General features: G+C 46.1%; 1 non-coding gene across 1 annotated transcript; it reads left to right on the plus strand.

Moving 5' to 3' along the window:
* The first annotated feature begins 24607 nt into the window (after positions 1-24607).
* On the plus strand, positions 24608-24690 carry trnal-uag (transfer RNA leucine (anticodon UAG)). Its single transcript has one exon. It is a non-coding gene; the product is annotated as a tRNA-Leu (tRNA).
* The last annotated feature ends 1176 nt before the right edge of the window (positions 24691-25866 follow it).

The following is a 25866-nucleotide window of genomic DNA, read 5'->3' on the forward strand; positions in this document are numbered from 1 at the left end:
CCTGTAGCTCAGGGAAAGTACATGATGTTATGGAAGGGATTCTGTTTCTTTTGTTAAAATATTTTTTGAAGAAGTCATAATCAAACTGAATAAGTGAAGGACCGGTTCTTTTTCAAGAGAGCACCAAAAGAACCAATTTGGCAACTATGTTTACTGGTTGTCACATGATTCAAGTTAAGTATCGAACAGAAACCCTGGTAACAGGGAGAAATGTGGACAGAGAAGTCAGTCATGCCCCTTGATTGGACAAGCTTGGCAGCAGCAGCGCAAACCTAAGACGGCAGAAAACTCACAACCTTTGGTTGTAGCAGTCAGTGTGTTTTACCTGCTGGAGTGAGCAGCTGATAAAGTTAGCCTGAAGAATCGTCAAGGAAGGAGAGAAGACCACAACCAAGTTTGTTTTCCAGAAAATCTTTAAAAGACCCTGAGAAGTCCACTGAGTTAATTCATCTTGTCGCATGTCTTTGAAGAAGGCCTGCTAAAATTAATTCTCAATGCCTTCTGAAAAGAACTGTTCTAAAATACCCTAGTGACCTGTCTACGTATACTCGGAAGTTAGACTGTATTCCAGTTTTGGATCAACATATCTCATCTGATGATTTCTTCAAAAATGAGCAAATAAACAGCCCAAGAGTTTTTTTTTTTGTCTGTAACAGAGTGCTGAATTTTTTTTAAAATCCCTTTTATTTTTTTCAGCCATCCGGTGTGTGTGTGCATGTGGCTCGAAGATAAAAAAAAGGACTTTAAAAGTTGGTAAAGGTGAAAAAGGAACTTTTAAAATTTGCACCTGTGTGTTTATGCTTTACTTCATGACCAGTTAAAACTTGTTCGACAATAAATGGATAATTTTGTTGTTCATTAAAGAAACCTGGTCAGTGTCTTCTATTCTGGGAAAAATAGAGTACATGATTGACTGTATCAGTATGTGGGAAAAGTTCACATATATGTTGTGACCTGTGGAGAAGTGGGATGAGAATAAATAGTGCCCTCCTCTGCCCTTAGTTGTCACAGCACTTGTGATCTGGCTCAGTAGCTTAATTGGTTCGAGTGTTTGTCTTATAATCAGAAAATCTTGGATTCATATCCTTGCTTCAAAAGTTTAGCTATCAATCATTTACATCCATTTTCTTGTGAACTTTAACTTTTCTTATGAATTTCATTCACAAAAGAAAACAGCTCTGTGGTTGCCTTTGTGAAGGATATGAGTTTGAAATGGCTGTTCCTGCTCGTACAGATGTCCAGTGCTAATATTACAACGGCAACTCAATCCCCTACAATTTATTTGAGAGCAATGTGTTTGCAGTTGCATTTAACCTGGAAAACAGCTCAACATTAATCTCACTGAAGGAAAGTGTGACCGTGTTGTATGTTTCAGAGTGTTTGTGCCGTTTTGTGTCTCTTTTAACCAAGACTATAACACGACGCAAAGGGGAGGGTTGATCCGAGGTTTAGAATATATTATCATTCAGGAGCAAGAAAAATCAAAAGGAACAAAATAAGAAAACCCCGTCTCCAGATTTGAGAATCTGTAGATCCGCTTTGGGAAAGTGAATCAGAGCAGAATGAAGGGTGAACTGTCCGACTGCCCAGAAGAGATGACGACACAGCTCAGTCAGCACGTTCCCCCGGTTTATGATGCTGGAACATTCCTCACACAGAAATTATTCAATCAATATTCATCTGCCAAGTCGGTCTGAGGCTGTGCCTCTCTGATCACGTGGAGTTAAAGCAATTCTTCCAGTCAGTTAGTTCAGTTGTCATTTCATGAGAAATTCGAAGTCATCATAACTTCGTCAGTGACCTAATGGTTCAGGTGTCTGAGTGATGTTAATCATGATGTGATCAAATGATTGTATGTTCCAGTCTTTCCGTGGTGGGTTTTCACACTGAGTAGAAACGTGTTGGACATGGTCTGGAAATGTTTCACACCACTCCATTCCCAACAGGCCATGACCTGATGTGATGGAAATGTCATTTACTAAAAGAAGCTACATTTCCATCATTGCACATCTGGATGCACAGTCAGGATCTGAGCTGAAGGTGACCATCCTGCCCAAATTTCCATAGAGGCAAAAAAGACATGTGATGGGTTGCTGGCACAAAGCTGGGTGATGAAGTGTTTGAGAGGTTAAGATGATGGATTGTTAATTCCTTCTGTTTTACATGTATGAATTTGAATTCCATCTGCATCAACAGTTTATAAAATGTTCAATACATTGTTTCTTTGTAATTCACCAGCTTTTGCAGAAAGTAGGTCTGAAGCTGTTGCAGTACCTGTTAGAAAGATAGTCTAAGTTATTCTGAGGCCATCTTCCAATGTCATCTGTATGTAAGCAGGATTTTAAAGGATAAGATGTAGTTTTTAAAAGTCATTTCAATCTTACTCGAGTCTTTACAAAGAAGCCAGATAAATCTCGATAAAAAGTCATATATATTTAGAGATCTTTTAAAAGCACTTCAATCTTGTTAATAAAAAGTCAGATGTAAATTTAAGAACTCTGATAAGGCCATGCTAAAAAGTTACATACAATTAGGAAACAAAATACAACATTTAAAATGTCTGAACTCCCTCTGAAAGTTGACCCCTGCTGCTGCCGGTGTCTTCCTGGAATAGTGGAGCTGTTGTGTCAACAGAAAAGTCCTTCCCGAGCAGCCCTGAGCCTGTTGGTACCGGCTCTAATCCAACCCAGGTAAAAATCAGGGTACGTTGTGGGCAATGAGCCCAAATTGCTGAACTACAGGTCCCTGTCACTTTAAAGAGTGGGCTGGTGCAATTATGATCAGAGGCTCCTTCTAAGCACATTTCTCACCACCACAACTTCCAGATGCTGGTGTTAGTGTGTGCATGTACTGGCAGTTGCAGTGCTGTTCAGACCCTCAATAGCAGTGAAAGTCTCAGAGTTCACCACTATTGGGCTGTAAAATCCAGGCCAATATCTCACAGTCCTGTTAGATTTGCTCTCCCTCTGTACAAAATCAAACTCCACACATTGTCTTTCACTCACTCCTGTTTCCAGCCCTGACGGTGCAGAAATCCCCTCTCAAAGGTACACAATCCAGTTGATTTCTGATCAAATACCTCCTTCCTCATTCAATAGAGGAAACAGAGACATGAACAGGAGTCAGGTGCAAGAAAGTTTCACCAACAGAGCAAAGAAAGGCACCAACAAAAGTCACACCTACTTTCCAAATCATTTCACTGTAATATTCTTTCATTTGTTTTGTAAGTGACTGCAATAAATCTGAAAATGAGCACCATGAGGTTTGTGTTCACTAGTCACTTGTTCTCCTGTGTTTGTCTGTCAGGTTTGTAATTCAATTTGTATTGGATATTGAAGAGAATCTCTTTTCAAGATGATTGCACATCGTACTGTGTTTAAAGCAACCAACTTGTAAAATGGAAGATAATGAATGTTTCAATACCTGTGTGACCAGATTCTTCCAATGCTTTTCAACAGCTAGATTGATGATGCTTGCAATCTGTATCCTGTGGAGAATGGGAGAGGAGAATAAAAACATGGTGCATGAACAGGACAGACTTTGTAAAATGGGAGCACAGAAATACTGCCACCTCATTGAAAGTTAATGAGATTTATTCTAAGTCAGTCACCTGTCCACAATGAACAAGTGAATACATTAATTGTCCACTTTCAATCTAAATGGGACTGAGGTTCCAACAGAGAAGTTTTCTGGAAAATACCTGCTGCAGTTTTAAAATTGATGAACTGGAACATCTTATACTAACTTTCAAATAACTGTAGTGAATGTATAGTTCTCACAGTGGAGAGAAGGAGTTGTTTATAAATATAAGCAGAAAGACACATTTGTAGATTGGTGAATGAGCTTTAACTTTCTGAAATGTATTTGTCCATTGGTTGCAGGTCACTGGAAATTCTTTTTTTACATTTCAATTGTAGCAGCAGCAGTTAGCAGCAAAATGTCTGATTAATCAGAGTAGTGGGTCTGGGAAACACTTCAACAGCCGAGACCCTATAAAACAGAACTCCAAGTAATTGTTTAAATAAGGCACTGAACTGACAGAGCGGTAAAGGCCTGCTCAGGTCAGGAAAAAATACCCGACCCGAACCCGACAGAACCACATTGGACCCAAGCCTGACCCGGCCCGAGTATCTCCATTTATTCCCATGCCCAAACCGACCCGAGCCTTACCTGACCACCGGAATGTTCACTTTACCTCCCTCCCGATTTCGAATCTGCAGGAAGCTGCAGCATGAGCGCAATGACATCATAGAGATGCTCACTTGCTCACTGAGCAGACTCAGTGTTTCCCTCCTTAATGACCCGGACTCCCGGCTTTGGTTGGCTTTTCAACTTTTGACACTTATTAAACTCAACTTCCCAGCAGAATTAAATGTAATACTTACTGTGTGTGTCACACCCGGACTCAGTCCAACCTGGACCCAGCCTGACCTGAACCTGGCCTGACCCTACCCGAGTCCAAAAGCCAGACCCGGAAGAGCTACCCGACATGACCCGAACCCGACACAGGTCGTCGGGTCCCGTCGTATTCAGGTCGGGGAGAAGGCCTTTAAAGAGTGGAGGTCAGATGAGGATTGAATTAATTTCAATCGCTGAATCTAAACAAGAAGTAAATCTGCCAGGAATGGAAAACTTTGCTTTATCTGTGAGCTTGTTGTACAACGGTAGCGCGTCTGACTCCAGATCAGAAGGTTGTGTGTTCAAATCACATCAGGCTCAGTTACGTTTCACAGCAGTTCAAGTTCCTGGATTTTATATCAGGAGAGAATTCAATCTTTTGGAATGTTCAGTGAATGGTTGAATTTCAAGATCAACTTTAATAGATTAAAGTCCTGATTTCTTTTTCCGCTCCATTTCCATGCTCAGTTCTTATTTCACACTGTTTTATATCAGAACAATGTTTCAGGGATGTGATGTGTCCATTGTTTGTACAATTGCTCTGTCACCCAGTGTGAGAAATAAAACACAAACCGCCCAGCGTGCGGCTCAAACCCATACCTGGCTCTGTCTATAGGCCACTTAGTTCAGTTGGTTAGGACGCAGTGTTGATAACAACAAGGCTGTGGATTTGATCCCCATGTGCGCTGTTACATGGCCAGTCAATAATTGGACACATTTTTGTTACACTTAAAATCCAACTTTTAGATACAAACAAGTTTACATAAAATGTCAGAGGAAACTTATTTTGAATAACATCCATTGTATCTTTGTCACTGGTCTGGAGTAACACAGAATTCTTTCCAATTATCTTCCGTTTGCTGATAAACATTGAACTCGTGGCCTGTTCTCGTTAATGGTCACGAGCAACAAAAACAGACAGAGCGAGTCTGACCCCCAGAGATGTGGAAAAGGCTTCAGTTTGGAACAAATGCAGCAAATCAAATGTTCACCCTGCCCCGAGAGAGTCAAAAACTGGGGAAAAGGACACAGGGAGATAGAGAATAAGCTACAGCAGACAATGTAAATATTTCCCATCCTTGATATCTCTCTATTCCAATCCAACCTTCAGAGTTGGGTAAATAATTTCAGTGTAAATTGTGCAGCTCAAGAGTCAAAACCAAATGGCGATGCAGAATAAAGGAGAACTGCCAAAACCCCAGATTGAACCAGGGATCTTCAGTCCAACACACTCCCAACTGAGCTATTTCAGTCACACAGACTTGGGATGATAAGTGGCAAGTAACATTCGCACCACACAAGTGCCAGGCAATGAATATCTCCAACAAGAGAGAATCTAACCATCTCCCCTTGACATTCAATAGCATTACAATCACTGAATCCAGCACTATCAACATTATGGGGGTTACCAAAGGGGAGCCACACAAATAACGTAGCTACAAGAGCAGGTCAGAGGCTTGGAATCCTGAGGCGAGTAATTACAGTGCAGCTGTTGGCTCCACCCCAGGGGCTGAATTTGTTCTGTAAACCATGAAGCAGCTTCTTCTCAAATCCCAGGTTTATCAATAAATCCTCTTACAAAAGCCCCAAAGTGTGATATATTCCTCTCACTCATCCATGACTCTTGACTCCCCAAAGCCTGTCCACCATCCACAAGGCACAAGTCAAGAGTGTGATGGAATACTCTCCACTTGCCTGGATGGGTGCAATTCCAACTCAAGAATCTCAACATCGCCAGGCCAAAGCAGCCCGCATGATTGGCACCCCATCTGCAAACATTCACTCCCTCCACCATCGATGCACAGTTGCAGAGTGTGTACCGTCTACAAGATGCACTGCAGCAATGCACCACGACTCCTTAGACAGCACCTTCCAAACCAGTGATCTTTACCACCTAGAAGGGCAAGGGCAGCAAATGCAGGGGATACCACCACATGCAAGTTCCCCTCCAAGCCACACACCATCCTGACTTGGAACAAGATCGCCGTTCCTTCACTGTCGCTGGGTCAAAATCCTGGAACTCCCTTTCTCACAGCACTGTGGGTGTACCTATCCCACATGGACTGTAATGGTTCAAGAAGGCAGCTCACCACCACTTTCTCATGGGCAATAAATGCTGGCCTAGCCAGCGAAGCCCACATCGCATGAATGCATGAATGAAAACGTGAAGTAGCCCTTGTGTCATTGTTTTGGTAGAAAATATAACCCTGGTGGAATTGTCCCTCCCAATCACACCTCACTTCATAGAACATCGAAAATGGAAAACATTTATGGCACAGAATGAGACCATTTAGCAATCGTGTCTGTGCCAGCTGAAAAAGAGCGATCCAGCCCAATCCCACTTTCCAGGTCTTGGGAATGGGATCTGAACAGATCTCAGAGCTCACATTATGTGAATGTTCTGTTGAAGTATTGGTGAGCTGATATACCAGGGGAGATTCACACTGTTAGACACAGTGTGAAATACATTCAAGTATTTATAAAGCATTGTAACATGTGAGTAATATTCCCCATTGATTTCTCAGCACTGATGGATTGTGAAGTGGGAGACAGCCAGAAGTCTCACTGATTCACACTGAACATGAGCTGAAAATAAAATGAGATAAAGTTCAATCTTCAGCAGTGAGTTGCTGCAGAGAGGTAAGAGTCCTGAATCAAGGAGAGACTTTCTCATACTGCTGTTGAATTTCATTTCAAACACTCCTTGAACTCTCTGCCGAGGAATTCAGAGCTGGAGAATGCCTGTAAAATCAGCCTAAAAAGGAAATAAAAAACACCCATCGTGGGGCTCAAACTCAAAAACTTGAGATTCAGAGTTTCATGCTTTCATCGACTGAGCTCACCAGGCCTGAGACAGTGTCCCCGTCCTGTCTGTTATTGGACGGTGCAGCTGTTGCCTCCACCCCAGGGACTGAATTTGTTCTGTAAACCATGAACCAGCTTCCTCTCAAATCCCAGGTTTATCAGTAAATCCGCTTAAAAAGCCCCAAAGTGTGATATATTCCTCTCACTCAACCAGAATAAAAGTTACATCTTTTGCTCTTTTTACCTTCCAAACATTGACTTCTATTTTTCTCAGCATTTATTTCTCTCTCTTTTTTATATTGTGCATTTCCTAATAAACATTTCATTTCAATTATTTATGAGGGATGAAATGAACAGAAGAGATTTTCTGCAATGGTACCAGGGGTGTGGGACAGAGTGAGTGGTTCGGATCTGGATTACACTGCCTGAGAGTGCTGGAGGCAGATTCAATCGTGGTTTTCAAAAGGGAATTGGATAAACACCTGAATAGAGAAAATTTGCAGGGTTACAATGAAAGGGCAGAGGAGTGGAATTAGCTGATTTGCTCTTGCAAAGAGCTGTCATGGACATGATGGACTGAATGGTCTCCTTCTGTACTGTAACCATTTGATTCCTTGATTCTAACTCTATCAAAGTTGTTCTGAACTTGCTCTGCTCCAAGGAGAACAACCCCAGCTTTTCCAGTCTGAAGTTATGAGGAACCATGGGGAACCCACTGTAAACCTTCCTCCAGACAGAAATACAACTGTTCACCACTACACTGTGACCCAGCTGTTCACAAAATACATCAATGATTCGGATGTGGGGACCAAATGTAGTATTTCCAAGTTCGCAGATGACACAAAACTAGGTGGGAATGTGTGTTGTGAGGAAGATGCAAAGCGGCTTCAAGGGGATTTGGACAGACTTAGTGAGTGGACAAGAAAGTGGCACATGGAATATAATGTGTAAAAATGTGAGGTTATCCACTTTGGTAGGAGGAACAGATGTGCAGATTATTTCTTAAATGGTAAGAGATTAGAAAGTGTAGATGTACAATGGGGCCTGGGTGTCCTTGTCAATAAGTGACTGAAAGCTAACATGCAGTTGCAGCAAGCAATTAGGAAGGCGAATGATATGTTAGCCTCTCTCGCAAGAGGATTTGAGTACAGGAGTAGTGAAGTCTTGCTTCAATTGTATATAACCTTGGTTGGTCTGCAGTTTGGAATACTGTGTGAAGTTTTGTTCCCCTTACCTTAGGAAGGATATCATTGCTAAAGAGGGAGTGCAATGAAGGTTTACCAGTCTTGTTCCCGGGATGGCAGGACTGTCGTATGAAGAGATACTGGGGAAACTGGGCCTGTATTCTCTAGAGTTTCAAAGAATGAGAGGTGATCTCATTGAAACTTACAAAATATTTAAAGGGATAGACAGGGTAGATGAAGTTTTTCCTCCGGTTGAGGAATCTAGAACCAGGGGACACAATTTCAACAGAAGGGGAAAGCCACTTAGGACAGAGACCAGGAGAAATTTCTTCACTCAGAGGGTTGTGAATCTTTGGAATTCTCTACACCAGAGAGCTGTGGAAGCTCAGTCACTGAGTATGTTTAAAGCAGAGATTGACAGATTTCTAAATACAAATGACATAGGGGATATGGAGATAGTGTGGGAAAAAGGCATTGAAGTGGATGATCAATCATCATCATCTTGAATGGCGGGGTGGTCTCAATGGGCTGAATGGCCTACTCCTGCTTCTATGTTCCTATCAGTCTGCTAACTTCACATGCATGCTGTCATTGTCCCTTTTATTACATGGGCTTCAGTTTTACTGGCAGTCTAGTATGTGACATCATCAAGAAGGTTTTCAATAAGTTAAATAAGGAGAAATTGTTCCCAGTGGCAAAAGGGTCAGAGGATGTATTTATCAGGTGATTGAGAAAAGAACCAGAGGCGAAATGAGGAATGATTTTTTATACAGTGATGTGTTGTGATCTGGAATGCACTGTCTGATCAGGACTTGAAAGCAGATTCAGTAGTAACTTTGAAAAGCAATTGGGATAAATACTGGAAGGAAAAATGTACGGATTACAGGAAAAAGCTGAGCAGCAGGACTAATTGGATAGCACAACCAAAGAGACAGCACTGACACAATGGACCAAATGGTCTCCTTCTTTGGGTATCAGTCTGTGGTTTTATGAACATAATGTTGATACAATTCGCTGAGTTGGAAAGGAAGTGAACCCAGATTCCGGGTATTCTAAACACCAGACGCAAACCAACTGAACAAGCCTGTTGTTTAATCTCTGTTTTTCACACCAGCGTCTCCTCGCTCTTTCTGTGTTTCCAGCCTGGTCTGTTCCTCTGACCTTCATTCCTGACACTTTACTGAGAATGGCCAATTGAAATGGAATACATTGGAATGGATTTTTCTGTCGGCGGCTGACATGGAGGGCAGACTTCGCACATCCACACGGCAAGAAGGCATTTCAAATATTTCTGAGTCCAATTGTCAGCAATTTTATTCACTGGATCCAATTGAACTAATAGCACACGGGAACCACGGGGCTTCAGAGCCTCGCCTGGTTAAAGGAGGTGACTGGGAGGTGGGAGCTGAGTGTTGGCTTCACTGGGAAGCTGTCGGGTGAGGTAGCGTAACTTGGCAGCAAGGGTGGAGGGGGAAAGGGCATCCGGAAACACTGTCAGGAGTTTGGGCCAATGTGCCAGCTCTGCAGGGGGAGCTACACCAGGGTGCCATTGAGGCAGTGCCACCTCAATGAGGGTAAATGTGAGTGGGTAAAGAGTGAGGTAAATGTGGCTGGGTGTTGTTTACTGTGAAGGCCTTGCAATCAGGGAGGGGCAACCTGTCATGGGCCTCATTCACCCTGGATTCGAGGCTCCCATTGAGGAGGAGTAGAGAGGGAGGGAGGGAAGGGCAGGCACCAGCAGGGACACCACAGCAGCTTGGGTGCCCACAGGAAGGCCAGCCTCGAACAGGAGGCTGGAGAAGGAGGCCGAGGAACATGTCAGCCAAGGTTCAACTACCTACAGATGTCCGAGTGACAGTGTCTCCACAGACTGCACCTCTCCAAGGAGGTTGTCACTGATCTCTCTGCCATGATGCAGCAGTGCCCCATGGGACTTGGTGGGCACCTGATGCCGGTGTCACTGAAGGTCACTGTGCCACTGAACTTCTGGATGACCAGATCATTGCGAGGACCCACTGGAGATATGTGTGGAATCTCACAGTCTGTGGTGAATCAGTGCATCAAGGAGGTCACCAATGTCCTCTTCAGGAGGGCCGGTGACTATGTGCACATCGATCCAATCAGTCACGCGAAGAGGGCTATAGGATTCAGGGCCATCGCTGGATTTCCCCAGGTGTAGGGTGTCATTGACTGCACCCATGTGACCATCAAGGCTCCTGCAGACCAGCCAGCAGCCTTCAACAGGGAGGGCTTCCATTTGCTCAGTGTGTAACTGGTCTGTGACCATCACAAATGGATTCTACAGGTGTGTGCACAAATCCCTGGAAGCAGCCACAACGCCTGCATACCAAGGCAGTCGCAGGTGCCAGAACTTTTCCGTGGCCCCATGCGCTTTCTGAGATGGATCCTTGGAGACAAGGGCAACCCAGTGAGGACATGAGTACTGACGCCTGTGAGGAATCCACACAAGGATGCAGAGGAGAGGTACAAAACCTGCTGCGGGTCAACCCGAGTGACCATCAAAGAGGCCATTGGTCTCCTGAAGATGAGATTGAAGCGCCTGGATTGTTCCAGTGGAGTCCTTCAGTATGTGCCGGCGAGGGTCTCGTATATCGCGGTGGTTTGCTGTGCACAGCACAATCTGGCATTACAGAGGGGTGAGGTGTTGACTCGTGAGGAGATCATGGAGTGTGATGTCTCCTCTGATGATGAGGATGTGGAGGAGGATGCTGCTCAGGCAGTGCCAGATGAAGGACCTCAGGCACAGCAGGAAAGCCACCATGAGATACACACATGGGAGACACGAGACACCCTTATACATTCACGTTTCCTTTGAGCCTTACCACCTTCTGGAACCAAGTCAATAAAGTCTTAGCTTTGATCAGCCCTGTTGTCACCTCCTTCCTTCTGCACTACAGCGCCCAGGTACATATCGCACAGTGGCAAGGCCGAAGCTTTGTGAACTCAGGGCTTGGTCCCTCACTTCCAGCCCCTTGGGAGGAAGGGTTTAAATGAAGTCCCAAAGGGCATCAACAATTAGAAGGAGACAGAGTTAGAGAACATCATTTCTTTATTCTGTGTGACACCAAACACAACCCTATCCATCTATAATGTACATTCACCCGTGAACCCCTCAGTGAATCTAGGTGCTCTTCTTAAATCTTTTCCGGGTGCTCCTACGTGGTGCTCCCCCTGCTCTGTCAGCTGAGGTGGAGACAGGCTGCTGACCTTGCTGCCCCATGGCTTGGGATGACATTGGTGGCCGTCCTCTGGCTGCCTGAGGCCTGGAGGGCCCCGGCACACTAAGGGCCTCCTGCACAGGTACAGGGACCCCCCTCTGTCATCGAGGATGATGGAGGCACTGGCATCACTGGTGTCACTGGCAGAGGGGCTTTGGAGCTACTGTCCACACCAGGAGCACCCTGAGAGGAGACCCCAGATGTAGCAGCCAGCTGCTCCTCCCCCTTATAAGACACACTTGTACCTCCCTGCTGACCTGAGAGGGACGTGGACCTGGTGGAGAATTCAGGTGCCTCGTCCCCCCTCTCACCTTGTCACCGCTGGATGGAGCTCATGGACAAAGTGATGGAGTGCAGGTCTGCGAACATCTCTGGCAGCCACTGATTGATCGGCTGGATCTGGCTCACCATGAGAGTCACCAATCTCTCAATGGAGGAAGCCAGACACACCCCCATCAGAGACAGTGCAGCACCCAAGACCTGGATGGACTCCTCCACCATCCTTGTTTGGGTACACATAGCCTCTGGCAACTCTGCCAGATGTTACCTGACCTCTCGCTGCAGCTGCGGTATTTCCCGTGTTGCTGGTGACACCAGAGGCATGTCATCAGCCTGAGGCTCAGTGTGGGCCTGGCCTCCCACAGACCACCAACTGTCAGTGGCCTCGGCTGTCACAGCCTCCGTCAGCTGCCCGGGCCTGCCTGTGATGTGCTCATCAGTTTGCGTGAGCGTTTCTGTTCTGGTGGAGGGTGCAGGGGAATGATGTGATGGTGCACCATCTGAGGCTCCCTCCTCCTCCTCAGACGTGTCCGGCTGTCTCCCAGTCTCTCCAGCGCTTTGCTTTTGTCGTTCATCCGGGCCTTCATGAGAAAACAGGGACATGAAGGGTTACGGTCTGCCCATCGTGACATTCCAACCACCCCTACTGTGCAGCTCCATTGATGCAGTGGTGAACAGATGAGCAGTGTGGCTCCTTTGCAGCGGATGCTCCCTTGTGCCCCAGGAGATGTTCACTCACTCTCTTGGGTAGATGCCCCTGTCACTCCATCAGCTATGGAGCAGCTGCTTTGCTGCCCTGCCTGTTCCATGGCCTCCTCCTCCATCGGGACGAGGACATGGAGATAAGGCACTCCACCGCCAGTCTTGACACGCTCTTTCCAATTGTGGGATGTCTTCTCCTGCAGACACAATGATGAACAAAGTTAGTCTCCCAGCGGGGACAAGCCCAACATCTCTGATGGTGATAGTCCAGCAGTCCATGATGTGGACACACATATGCCTCCTGCATGCGGCCCCTCTCGAGGGACTGTGTGAGGTTATATAATGACTGACGTGTGCCTCTCCTGCTGCCCTTCCCCAATACACATGACTGGGTGGTCACTCCCTTTCCACTAAACATTCCCTCTCACTCTGCCACATGTAATGTCCAAAGGGTCCAAAGTGTTTTGAGTTGTCGCCTGAGCAACCTGGATCAGGTCATTGACCCACTTCCTGCACTGGATCCATGTCCTGAGGGTGAACCCATGGCTGCTGACCTCACCTACTATCTACAGGCAGCTTTGCTTGGTCAGGTGGACAGGTCTCCACCTCCCATCCCTGGGGTAGAGGATCTTGCACCTTTCTCTTGCCACTTGGAGGAGAACCTGCAGGGAGGCATCGCTAAACCGTGGCACCATGGTCACTGCAGGCTCGCATTCAGCTCCTTACCCATCAGGCAACAGAGGCAGCAGAACGGGTCCTGGGGCATCAGAGGCAGTAGAACTGGTCCTGGGACAGCAGAGGGCTCTCAGGAAGACACTCCTTTAAACCAGGCAACAGTGAATGCAGGGCTGGCAGCCCTTTAAATATGGTGCCAGCACCTGCCGTTGTGTCAGATGTCAGTGCCATCGGCACCTCGTTCCCTACCTCTGGTCCTTGTTTACATGGGCCCCACGCCTCCCCTTCATTAATTTGTCGGCTGCTCCGTGATCGGAGTCGGTCGGCCACATTTCACTCGTGTGGTGACGACACCCGCTTCCGGTGCCTCTGCCGAGAGCCGCACCGTTAGTTTAAAATTCAGCCCATGGGGTCAAGAGTGGATAATCTCCCCTCTGATTCTCTCTACTTAAACTGATGGAGACACCAAATTAAAACTGATGAAACCAGGGATTGTATCCTGGTTCTTCAATCTAGTGTTCTCCCAACTGAGCTATCCCATCCTCACTGTGAACTCATCTTCATTGGAGACAAATATAACTCCAGGCGGAATTTCCCCACCCGTTCATTCCTCACTTCAGGGGAATGGGACCCGACCAGATCGCGGAACTCAGATTAAGTTAATGTTCTGCTCTTGATATCTTCATATTATTTTGCGTTTGAGCCACTTTTAATCAGGTTCACGGACAAATTCTTCTATCATCCCTTCTCCCACATTCTCTCTCTCTCATTCATTCTTTATTACTCACAATCCAGAAAGGGTTAGGAATCAGAGCTCACCCCCAAACCCTCTGCACACAGACCTCTGTCTGTCACCCTGTTTGCTCCAAGATCCAAGAGACCAGTCAATAAATTACACTCTTTATAAACACAGTGTTGGACACAGAGTTAAATACACTGAAGTCTTTTGAAAAAAGTTCATCTTACGGGCTGTGTTACTGAGCCCACAGAGCAGGACAGGCCCAGGCTCCAGCCTCAGCCTGAGGGATGATAGTTCATCTCACACGGTGTTGTACAGAGCCCCACACAGAACAGGAAAATCCCAGGCTCCATCCCCGGCCTGTGGTATTTTACTTCATCACACCTGGTATGGTACGGAGCCCCCAGAGCAGGAAAGATCCAGCTTCCATCTCCAGCCTGTGCTGAATTAGCTGATCTGAGCTGGTTGGCACTGAACCGCAATCAGGGGAGGATGGGCCGAGGCTCCCTGGCCTGTGGTGTGTTAGTTATTCTCATTTGGTGAGGTACTGAGCACTATATAGAGCAGGAAGGGCCTGTGCTCAGTGAGCTGATCTCACCTTGTACCTTCCTGAGACCCACACACAGAGCAGGACAGGCTTAGGCCTCATCCCCGGCCTGTGCTCAATTAGCGGATCTCAGCCAAAAGATTTTGATAAGGTTCCACACAAGAGGCTTCTCTATAAGATTAAAATCCCTGGTATCGGTGGTAATATATTGATCTGGATTGGGAACTGACTGGCACGACGTAGGCAGAAAGTAGTTCCAGATGGATCTGGATCTGTTTGGAGACCAGTTACCAGTGGTGTCCCACAGGGATCGGTGTTGGGTCTGTTGCTCTTTATTATTTTTATTAATGATCTGGATGCAGGTGTAGGGGGCACCATCTGTAAATTTACAGATGATTTGAAGATCTCTGCGAGTGTTCAGACTGTAGACGATGCTCGACTGTTTCAGGCTGATCTTAATGTGTTGGGAGATTGGGTTCATGACTGGTAAATGATGTTTAATTTGGGTAAGTGCAGTGTTATTCATGTGGACAGGGCGAATGCTCAACATTCATACACCCTTCAGGGAAAAACATTAAAGCAGGTGGAGAAAGGAAATAATTTTGAGCAGAGATCTGGATGTTCTAGTGCACAGATCTCGAAAGGGACAGCAGCAATGCTGTGAAGTGATAGCTGGAGCAAATAGGGGGTTGGGCTGCATTCAGAGGATAATTGCATATAAGATGGGGCATATTCTTTCATGGGATGTGAGCGACACTGGCAAGGCCAGAATTTGTTACCCATCCCTAATTGTCCTTGACAAGATGGCGGTGAGCTCCCTTCTTGAATTGCTGCACTCCATGTGGTGTAGGTACACCCACAGTGCTGTTAGGAAGGGAGATCCAGGATTTTGACCCAACATCAGTGAATGAACAGCGATATTGTTGCAGATCAGATGGTGTGTGACTTGAAGGGGAACTTGCAGATGGTGGTGTTTCCATGCATCCGCAGCCCTTGTCCTTCAAGGTGGTGGAGGTCTTCGGTTTGGAAGGTGTTTTTGAAGGAGCCTTGGTGAGTTGCAGCAGTGCATCTGGTAGATGGTACACACTACTGCCACTGTGCGTCAGTGGTGAAGGGAGTGAATGTTTAAGGTGGTGAATGGGGTGACAATCAAGGCAGCTGCTTTGTCCTGAACAGTGTCGAGTTTCTGGAGTATTGTTGGAGCTGCACTCATCCTGGCTTGTGCCTTATAGATGGTGGACAAGTTTTGGAGAGTCAAAAATCACAAAATTATTACAGTGCAGAAGGAGGCTATTCGGCCCATTGTCTCTGCATAGAATCATTGAACATAGAAAGTTTACAGCACAGGAAGGCCAAAAATCGGGCAACCCAGCGGAATCCCATTGTCCAGCATTTGGACCGTCGCCCTGCAGGTTCAGGTACTTGAAGTGCACATCCAGACTCCTCTTAAATGAGTTGAGGGTTTCTGCCTCAACTACCCTTATAGGCAGTGAGTTTCAGACCCCTCGCACCCTCTGGGTGAAAAAACGGTTCCTCATCTCCCCTCTAATCGTTCAACGAATCACTTTAAATCTATGCCCCTTAGTCATTGACCTCCCTGCTAAGGTAAATAGACCCTTCCCATCCACTCTATCCAGACCCCTCACAATTTTATACATTTCAATCAAATCTCCCCTAAGCCTCCTCTATTCAACCCCAGCCGATCCAATCTTTCCTCATCGTTGCATTTTTCCAGAGCTGGCAACATCCTCGTAAATCTCCTCTGTAACCTCTCGAGTGCAATTACATCCGTTCTGTAATGAGGTGACCAGAACTGCACACAGAACTGAAGTTGTGGCCTAACTAATGATTGATACAGTTCCAGCATAACCTCCCTGCTCTGATACTCTATACCTCGGCTAATAAAGGAAAGGATTCCATAAGCCTTCTCAACCAACTTATCAACCTGTCCTGCTACTTTCAAAGATCTGTGGACATTCACTTCAAGGTCCCTCACTTCCTCTAGACCTCTCAGTATTCACCCATTAATTGTGTATTCCTTTGCCGTGTTTGACCTCACCAAAGGCATCACCTCACACTTCTCCAAGTTGAATTCCATTTGCCACTTTTCTGCACACCTGACCAGTCCATTTTTCCAGCTCTCCAAATGAGCATTTCACCTCGTGCCGAGAGCTGAATTATTCATTGCAGAATTCTCACTGTCTGTTTTACCTTTGGTGCCACAGTATTTATATGAATGGTCCAGTTAAGCTTGTGTCTATGGTTACCCCCAGGATGTTGATGGTGGGGGGGATTCAGCGATGGTAATGCTGTTGAACGTCAAAGGGAGATGGTTACATTCTCTCTTGTTGGAGATGGTCATTGCCTGGTAGTTATGTGGTGTGAATGTTACTTGCCACTTAGCAGGCCAAGCCTGAATGTTGTCCAGGTCTTGCTGCTTCTGGACACGGACTCCTTCAGTATCTGAGATGTCCGGAATTTGTCCTTTTATGAAACCTTGGTCAGGCCTCACTTGGAATATTGTATCCAGTCTTGGTCTCCTCACATGATGGGTGCTATTGAGGCTTTTGACAGGGGACAGAGGAGAGACATTAAACTAATTCCCAGTGTATGACATCTTCGTTATCAAGTTAGACTAAAAGAGTTGGAACCCTACACCTTAGAGAAACCTAGATTGAGGGGTGATCCAATTGAGGTTCATAAGTAATGAAGGGTCCAATTTAGCATGGGAGAGGAGTCATAATGTAAAAGGCCAGATGTCACCCGGATCACATTAAATTTCATTTTCAGCAACGGGTTAATGAACCAGGAGGGCTGAGTGGTTAAGGTGTTGGACTTAAAATCCAATGAATATATGTCTGTGTGTGTTCAAACCCCACTCCTGGTATCTGTGCCGGCCAAATGTTACTTGTTGTTTCCCTGACTTTTGCCTTGCACCATCATCTCTTCTGTCATTTCATCACTCCTGCCTTCCAACCGATCACAGCTTCCTATTATTTGCCCCAGCACCGTTCCTTGTCTCTGCACTTGCTTATAAGCTGGGAAACCTAGAGCTTAATCTCCTCTGTCCCCTCACAATGACCTTCTCATCTTTCCTGAACTGTGGTTCCTCACAGGATCCGCTGCCTCTCCGACTCCCCTCCAGGGGAAACTGAAGGCCCTGAGCCTGGGTCTTGCTTTCTACGCTTGCTGGTAGTTGAGTCCTTGCATGTTTAGACTCCTCCAGGAAGGGCTTGCCATCATCTTCCAATCTTCCCTGGATAAGGGGATTGGAGAGTGGCAAATGACACCCTTATTCAAGAAAGGGTGTAAGGACAGTCGAAGCAACTCCATGCCAGTTAATTTAACATCAATGCTGGGTAAGGTTTCAGAAATGATAATCAGGGAAAATATCAATGGACATTTAGAGAGGTTTGAGTTAATTAAGGATATCCAGCATGGATTTGTAAAAGGCAGATCATGCTTCACTAATCTAATTGAATTTTTTGATGAAGGAGCAGAGAAGTTTGATGAAGGAAATGCAGTGGATGTTGTTCCTATGGACTTTTACGAAAGCATTTGATAAGGTATCACATAAAAGGCTGGTTAACAAAATTGAGGCTCATGGAATAGGAGGGTCAGTGTCCAATTGGTTAAAAAATAGTATTAAGGGCAGAAACAAGCAAGTTGTAGTAAAATGTTTCTTTTCAGACTAGGGGATGGTCGACGGTGGTGTTCCCCGAGGGTCAGTGCTGGAATCACTGCTTTTCCTGCTATGTATAAAATATGTGGATCTTGGAATACGGAACAGAATCTCAAAATTTGCTGACAATACCAAACTTGGAGGTGAGGCAAACAGTGAGGATGATATGAACCGCCTGCAATAGGACATAGATAGGCTAGCAGAATGAGCAGAGAGGTGACGGATGGAATTTAATACTGTTAAGTGTGAGGTGATGCATTTTGACAGAAGGAATAGGGAGAGACAATGTATCCTTAATGGCACAGTTCTCAAGAGTGTTCAGGGACAGAGGGACCTGGAGATGCATGTGCATCGATCTTTGCAGGTAGCAGGGCATATTGAGAGAGTAGTAGTAAAATATATGGCATCTTGGGCTTTATACAAACATACAAGCATACGAACATATGAATTAGGAGCAGGAGTAGGCCACTGGGCCCTTCCAGCCTGCTCCGCCATTCAATAATTTCATAGCTGAACTGATGACCCACATTTCCAGCTACCCCGACCACCCCCTTGCTTATCAAGAATCTATCTACACCTGCCTTAAAAATATTCAAAGACTCTGCTTCCACTGCGTTTTGAGGAAGAGAACTGCAAAGACTCACAACCCTCTAAGAGAAAAAAATTCTCCTCATCTCTGTCTTAAATGGGCGACCCCATATTTTTAAACAGTGACCCCTAATTTTAGATTCTCCCACAAGAGGAAACATCCTTTGTACATCCACCCTGTCAAGACCCTCAGGATCTTATGTGTTTCAATCAAGTTGCCTCTTACTCTTCTAAAATCTGGTGGATACAAGCCAAGCCTGTCCAATTTTTCCTTGTTAGACAGCCCACCATTCCAGGTATTTGTCCAGTAAACCTTCTCTGAACTGCCTCCAATGCATTCACATCCTTCCTTAAATAAGGAGACCAGTTCTGTAGACAGTACTCCAGATGTGGTCTTACCAATGCCCTGGATAGCTGAAGCATAACCTCCCTACTTTTGTATTCAATTCCCCTCGCGATAAACACGAGCATTCTATTAGCTTTCCTAATTACGTGCTGTACCTGCATACTAACCTTGTGCGATTCATACACGAGGACACCCAGATCCCTCTGCATCTCAGGGCTCTGCAATCTCTCACCATTTAGATAATATGCTTCTTTTTTATTCTTTCCGCCAAAGTGGACAATTTCACACTTTCCCACATTTTACTCCATTTGCCAGGTTGTTGCCCACTCACTAAACCGATCTACATCTCTTTGTAGCCCCCTTATAAGAACATAAGAAATAGGAGCAGGAGTAGGCCATTCAGTCCCCAAAGCCTGCCCCACCATTTAATAAGATCAGGGATATTTGTCCCAGACCTCAACTCCTCTTTCGTGCCAGCTCCTCATAGCCCTCAACTCCCCAATATTTCAAAAATCTATCTGCCTCCTCTTTAAATGCTTTCAGTGATTTAGCCTCCACAACTCTCTGGGTAGAGAATTCCAGACATTCACTACCCTCTGAGAGAAGAAATTCCTTTGCATCTCAGTTTTAAATGACTGTCCCCTTATTCTGTAACTATGTCACCTGGTTTGAGATTCTCCCACTAGTGGAAACATCTACCCTGTCAAGCCCCCTCAGAATCTTATACATTTCAATAAGATCACCCTTATTCTTCTAAACTTTAATGTATAAAGGCCTAACTTGTTAGCCATTCTTGATAAGTCAACCCCTTTCTCCCAGGAATCAGCCGAGTGAATCTCTTTTGACTGTATCCAATGCCAATATATCCTTTCTTAAATACGGGGACCAAAACTGTACACAGCACTCCAGGTGTGGCCTCACCAACACCCTGTACAGCTTTAACAAGACTTCCCTATTTTTAAACTCCAGCCCCCTAGCAATAAAGGCCAAAATTCCATTTGCCCTCTTAATTACTTGCTGCACCTGCATGCTAACTTTTTGTGTTTCAATCACAAGAACACCCAGATCCCTCTTTTTTGGAGTCTCTGTCTATTTATATAATAGTCTGCATTTTGATTCTTCCTACCAAAGTGTATGACCTCACACTTTCCTACATTAAACTCCATCTGCCAAGTTTTTGCCCACTCACTCAACCTATCTATATCCCCTTGGAGATTCCTTATGTCTTCATGACAACATGCCCTACCTATTTTTGCATCATCAGCAAATTTGGATATATTACACTCTGCCCCCTCCTCCATGTCATTAATATAGATAGTAAATAATTGAACCCCAAGCACTGATCCTTGTGGCACTCCACCAGTCACATCCTGCCAATGAGAAAATGGCCCATTTATGCCTACTCTTTGTTTCAAGGAATTGGCAACTCGTGTGTGCATCATCAGTTCAGGAAGTGATGTCATACAGTATGTGACAGAGTAGGAGATGGGATGATCCCCTGTAAGATCTGCCTGTAATACTCTCCTGTAAATTGTATATAGTATTGTCAGTCTTCAATAAAAAAGTCAAATTATTTGTTGGCGTTGATCAGTGTGTGATTGGTAAGTCTGTGTGATGAACAGGGGTTGGCAACATGTCTGTGCATGGACACCAGTATCCACGTGAAAACAGTTCGGTCCGTGACTGATAATTTCAGGGATGAGAAATTTTCCATTGGCTTCTTCTTCCAGACCAGTCTGACTTTCAATCAAATCGCAGCCGTCAGTTTCACAGCTGACAGGTCCTGAGAGCAGAGACAACGTTTCAGAACCTCGGACAAGTTCGGAGCTTTCCGGCAGTTCTGATTTCATTTAAAAGCCCTCCAGAAAAACCCGAGCTTGTCCGAGTTTCGGAAGTGCTGTCTCTGCTCAAAGCACCTGTCAGCTGTGAAACTGACGGCTGCGATTTTTTAAAAAAGACTAACCATAAAGCTGAGAGTTCTCGCTCTCTGCAACTGTCAGAGAGAGGGAGAGAGAGAGAGGAGAGTAAGAGGGAAAGAGGAGACCGGGGGTGGGTGTCGGCAGAGAGAGGGGCAGAGAGAGAAAGGACAACCTGAAAGGTTTACCCCGTATCCTTAGATTATGACCCCTGGTTCTGGACTCACACCCAAATCCCATGAACGAATAAAAAAAGTCACAACTGTGATTGGCTCTTGTAGCGGACTCTGGTTAACAGACAATATTCGGAGCGCCGGCCCCAGACTGTTTAACACTGACTGAGCTGAGAAAATACAACTCACCCCCGAGAATCCGCAGCACAGACCGAGCGGAGGGGAAAACCTGTCCTGGGAACTCTACATTCAGGGAACAGTTTGTCCTGTGAATATGCAGATGTGAATATTGTGGAAGAGAGATTGTATTAAAGGGGAGGGCGGGTTAGTCTGAAGCCACTGTGTTTGTGGGTCCGCTCTCATCGCCGGATTTCAGAGTCATTCTTGTGTAAAATCAAATGATCTTCCAGGCAAAGAACCGCCCTGCTCCCTGCTCAGCCCCAAAGTGGGAATTCGGGATCATTTTTTTTAATTTCAAGATTTCAGTTGAAAAGTAGAGAACATGTCAGCGAGGGGTGAGAGAGGGCGGTCAGTGCAGCAATAAAACCAGGTTAAATGGAAAATGGAGTCCTCAATCCTAGTGAAAGCTTTTCAACAGCAAACATACTGGAGTGAGAGACAGGAAAGATCTAGTCTGGAAGTCTGGAGTCTCTGAATTTCAATGGAATTGTAGAGTTTGTGAGGAGAGAGAAACACAGAGAGACAGCAGGAGCCGAGAGCTGACAGCAGCTTGTCTCCGCCCCGTCCTCTCTCTGCCTTGAAGTTGCTCTGTGCCACCATCACCGGCTTCATTTCTGACCCAGTTCACACTGACAGTGAGAATTTGTGCAGAGTCCCGGACATGACCGATAGTGCAGCAGCCCAAACGGCTCCTCCAGCCGCCGCCGCCGCCCAAGTCAAGACCCCCAAGAAGAAGAAGGCGGCTCCCCGGAACAAGCTAGCCGGTCTCCCGTTGGGCGAACAGATCCTCAAGATTGTGCCGGCTTTCGGCGATCGCAAGGGGATGTCCCTGGCCGCCATAAAGAAGGCTCTGGGTAGCAGCGGTGTCGATGTGGAGAAGCTCAGGACCCAGATCAAGCAAAGTATCAAGAGGAATGTGAACAAAGGCTCCCTGGTGCAGAGCAAGGGACAGGGAGCCTCCGGCTACTTAAAAAATCAGCAAGAAGGAAAACCCAGGGAAAAGTGGGAAAGAAGGTGAAGAAACTAGCAGACAAGAAATCTTTAGTGAAGAAACCAGCAGACAAGAAATCTTTAGTGAAGAAACCAGCAACCAAGAAATCTTTAGCGAAGACACCAGCAGCCAAGAAATCTTTAGTGAAGAAACCAGCAGATAAGAAATCTTTAGTGAAGAAACCAGCAGACAAGAAATCTTTCATGAAGAAACTAGCAGACAAGAAATATTTCATGAAGAAACCAGCAGCCAAGAAATCTTTAGTGAAGAAACCAGCAGACAAGAAATCTTTAGTGAAGAAACCAGCAGCTAAGAAATCTTTAGTGAAGACACCAGTAGACAAGAAATCTTTAGTGAAGAAATCAGCAGCCAAGAAATCTTTGTTGAAGAAACCAGCAGACAAGAAATCATTGGTGAAGAAACCAGCAGCCAAGAAAGTGACAACAAAGGAAGTAACAGCCAAGAAAACGAGCAGCAAGGCGGCGGCAACGCCAAATAAGGCGGTGAAGAAAGCAGTGCTTCAGAAAAAGTCTTATGCGAGGAAGGTCAAAAAAGGCAAGAGTGCGGCGGGCGGAAAGGCGCTGAAGAAAGTGCAGACATGGAAGAGCAAGGTCAAGCCGAAAGCAGCGAAGGCTCAGAAAGCAGGGTCTGGAAAGAAGTGAAAGAGCGCGGGAAACTTGTAAACATCTGAACACAAAGGCTCTTCTCAGAGCCACCCACATCTCTCAGGAAAGAGCTGATCCCCTGATCAAATGATCCCTGTCCCGGCCCCGCCTGCAGATTCCACATGGAAATGATTTGGAGTAAATCCAGGATCCCTGGTGACTCGCTGACATCCCCTCCACCCAGCCCTTTCCCCACTCTCTGTAATAAAACAGAAGGATGTCCGGCCCTCACTCTAACTGGAGATGTGTTCGGTGTAGTCTCAGTTCACAAATTCAGGGGGAGAGTCCTGAAAGGCAGCTCGGTCACTCTGACTGAAACCGCCAGTTCCCCGGGGTTGCAGACCCTGACACTGCGGGGAGAGAATCCCCGACCCTATCCCGCCGCCGGGGGGAACAGACAGCTCTGTGTCCGGAGAATAGGGAGGGCCGGGGGGAAGGCACATATTAAAGCGCTGCAACGGACTCAGCTCCTGTGTGTGCACAACTCTCACTGATTCCGTCCTCTGGGAACAGTGCGGTCTAAACAGATCAGGTTAGGAGAGAGACACACAGCCCGAGAATGGCCTCTTCCTTCCTGCATTTACTCTGTTCTGGGAGAAGATTCTCATTGAGAAGCGGCGCTCAGATCACCGGAGAGAAAAAAAAAACACAATTCAAACTGTCCAAATGAAAAACAGAGAATTAACCCGGACACTTCCATTATTAAATTAATTCATCAGCTCCGAACCAGTTCCCGTTAATGTACCGGGATAATCTCGGGATTTATCAAATCGAAGGCAGCGGGATTTATTAAATTGTTGATTCTGACACCCTGTAGTTCAGTTCTTCACTTAACTAGAGGGGGAGATGTGTGAGCAGTGAAACAGAGCGAAATCCAGAGAGGGAACTGAAAACACACCTGGACAGATGTGAAACAGGTCAATCCACTGTTACAATAACTCCATCACTGATTCCCTCCTGACAGTAACCAGTCCTTTCACAGAGACTGTGGGTGGCTCTGAAAAGAGCCTTTGGTTTCTGAGATGACATTTTGGCCGCTTTACTTTTTCTGGGAGCTCGAGTGCTGGTTTTCTTGGGCAGCAGCACGGCCTGGATATGAGGCAGCACCCCGCCCTGAGCGATAGTCACCCATCCCAGCAGCTTGTTGAGCTCCTCGTCGTTGCGGACGGCCAGCTGCAGGTGTCTGGGGATGATGCGGGTCCTCTTGTTGTCCCGGGCCGCGTAACCGGCCAGCTCGAGGATTTCAGCGGTCAGATACTCGAGCACAGCAGCCAGATAGACCGGGGCTCCAGCACCCACACGCTCAGCATAGTTGCCCTTTCTCAGGAGCCTGTGAACACGGCCCACCGGGAACTGCAGTCCAGTCCGGGAGGAGCGAGACTTGGCCTTGGCCCGAGCTTTCCCGCTGGTCTTTCCTCTTCCAGACATTTCCACAATCTCACAAATACTTTCACAAAGAATGAATAATTTCCTTAGCATTAATGATAGCCAGTAGGCGGTCAGGATGGCCGAGCGGTTTAAGGCGCTGCGTTTAGGTCGCAGTCTCTATTGGAGGCGTGGGTTCGAATCCCACTTCTGACACCTTGCGTTTTGACTGCACTGGAGGCGTTTGGGAGCAGCGGTGAAGAGCAAAGAGAGAACAGGAAAGAACATGGACAAACAAAATAACAATGGACCCAAAGATGTTGCATCAAAACATTCGAGTCAGAGGCAACTAAGCAAACAGCAGGGCACATAAAAGATCAAAAATGTTACCTTTGTATCGGGGTGGAAGATGTTGCCGATATCCTTAATGAATACATTACTGTCTTCTCAAATGAGAGGGTGATGCAGATATTGTTATGAAGGAGGAGGAGTGTGAAGTATTGGACGTGATAACCAAAGGAGAGAGGAAGTCTTAATGGGATGAGCATCCTTGAATGTGGATAAATCACCAGGACCAGATGAAATGTACCCCAGGCTGTTGAATGAAGCCAGGGAAGAAATAGTGGAAGGTCTGACCATCGTTTTCCAGAGGATTGGAGGTCTTGTAACGTTGCAATAAAAGCAAAATACCACGCAGATCAAGCATGGCTGAGCCTTGAGAGGAGAGAAACAGGGCTGAATTCCCTGAACCAGTGCTACAGCTTTCAGAATAGAAGGAGCCTATACAAACCTGATGGGTTCCACTTAAACAAAAGAGCTGGAGGTGTTGACAGTCAGAACAGATAAAATGTGGAGGAGTGTTTGAAGCAGATTCTGTGTGGTTACTGTCGTTGTACTATGGAGTTATTTCAAGGAGGTGATTCTGAATGTAATGGATCAACGTGGACCCACCCAAGGCAAAGGTCACTGAAAGTGGCAACGCAGGTGGATAAGGTAGTCAAGAAGGCATACGGCATGCTTGCCTTCATCGGTCGGGGTAGAGAGTATTAAAATTGGCAAGTCATGTTGCAGCTGTACAGAACCTTAGTTAGGCCACACTGAGAATATTGCGTGCAATTCTGGTCGCCACACTACCAGAAGGACGTGGAGGCTTTGGAGAGGGTACAGAGGAGGTTTACCAGGATGTTGCCTGGTCTGGAGGGCATTAGCTATGAGGAGAGGTTGGAAAAACTCAGATTGTTTTCACTGGAACGACGGAGGTGGAGGGGCGACATGATAGAGGGTTACAAAGTTATGAGTGGCATGGACAGAGTGGATAGTCAGAAGCTTTTTCCCAGGGTGGAAGAGTCAGTTACTGAGGGACATAGGTTTAAGGTGCGAGGGACAAAGTTT

Source organism: Heterodontus francisci, unplaced genomic scaffold (genome assembly GCF_036365525.1).
Source record: "Heterodontus francisci isolate sHetFra1 unplaced genomic scaffold, sHetFra1.hap1 HAP1_SCAFFOLD_221, whole genome shotgun sequence".
NCBI lineage: Eukaryota > Metazoa > Chordata > Chondrichthyes > Heterodontiformes > Heterodontidae > Heterodontus > Heterodontus francisci.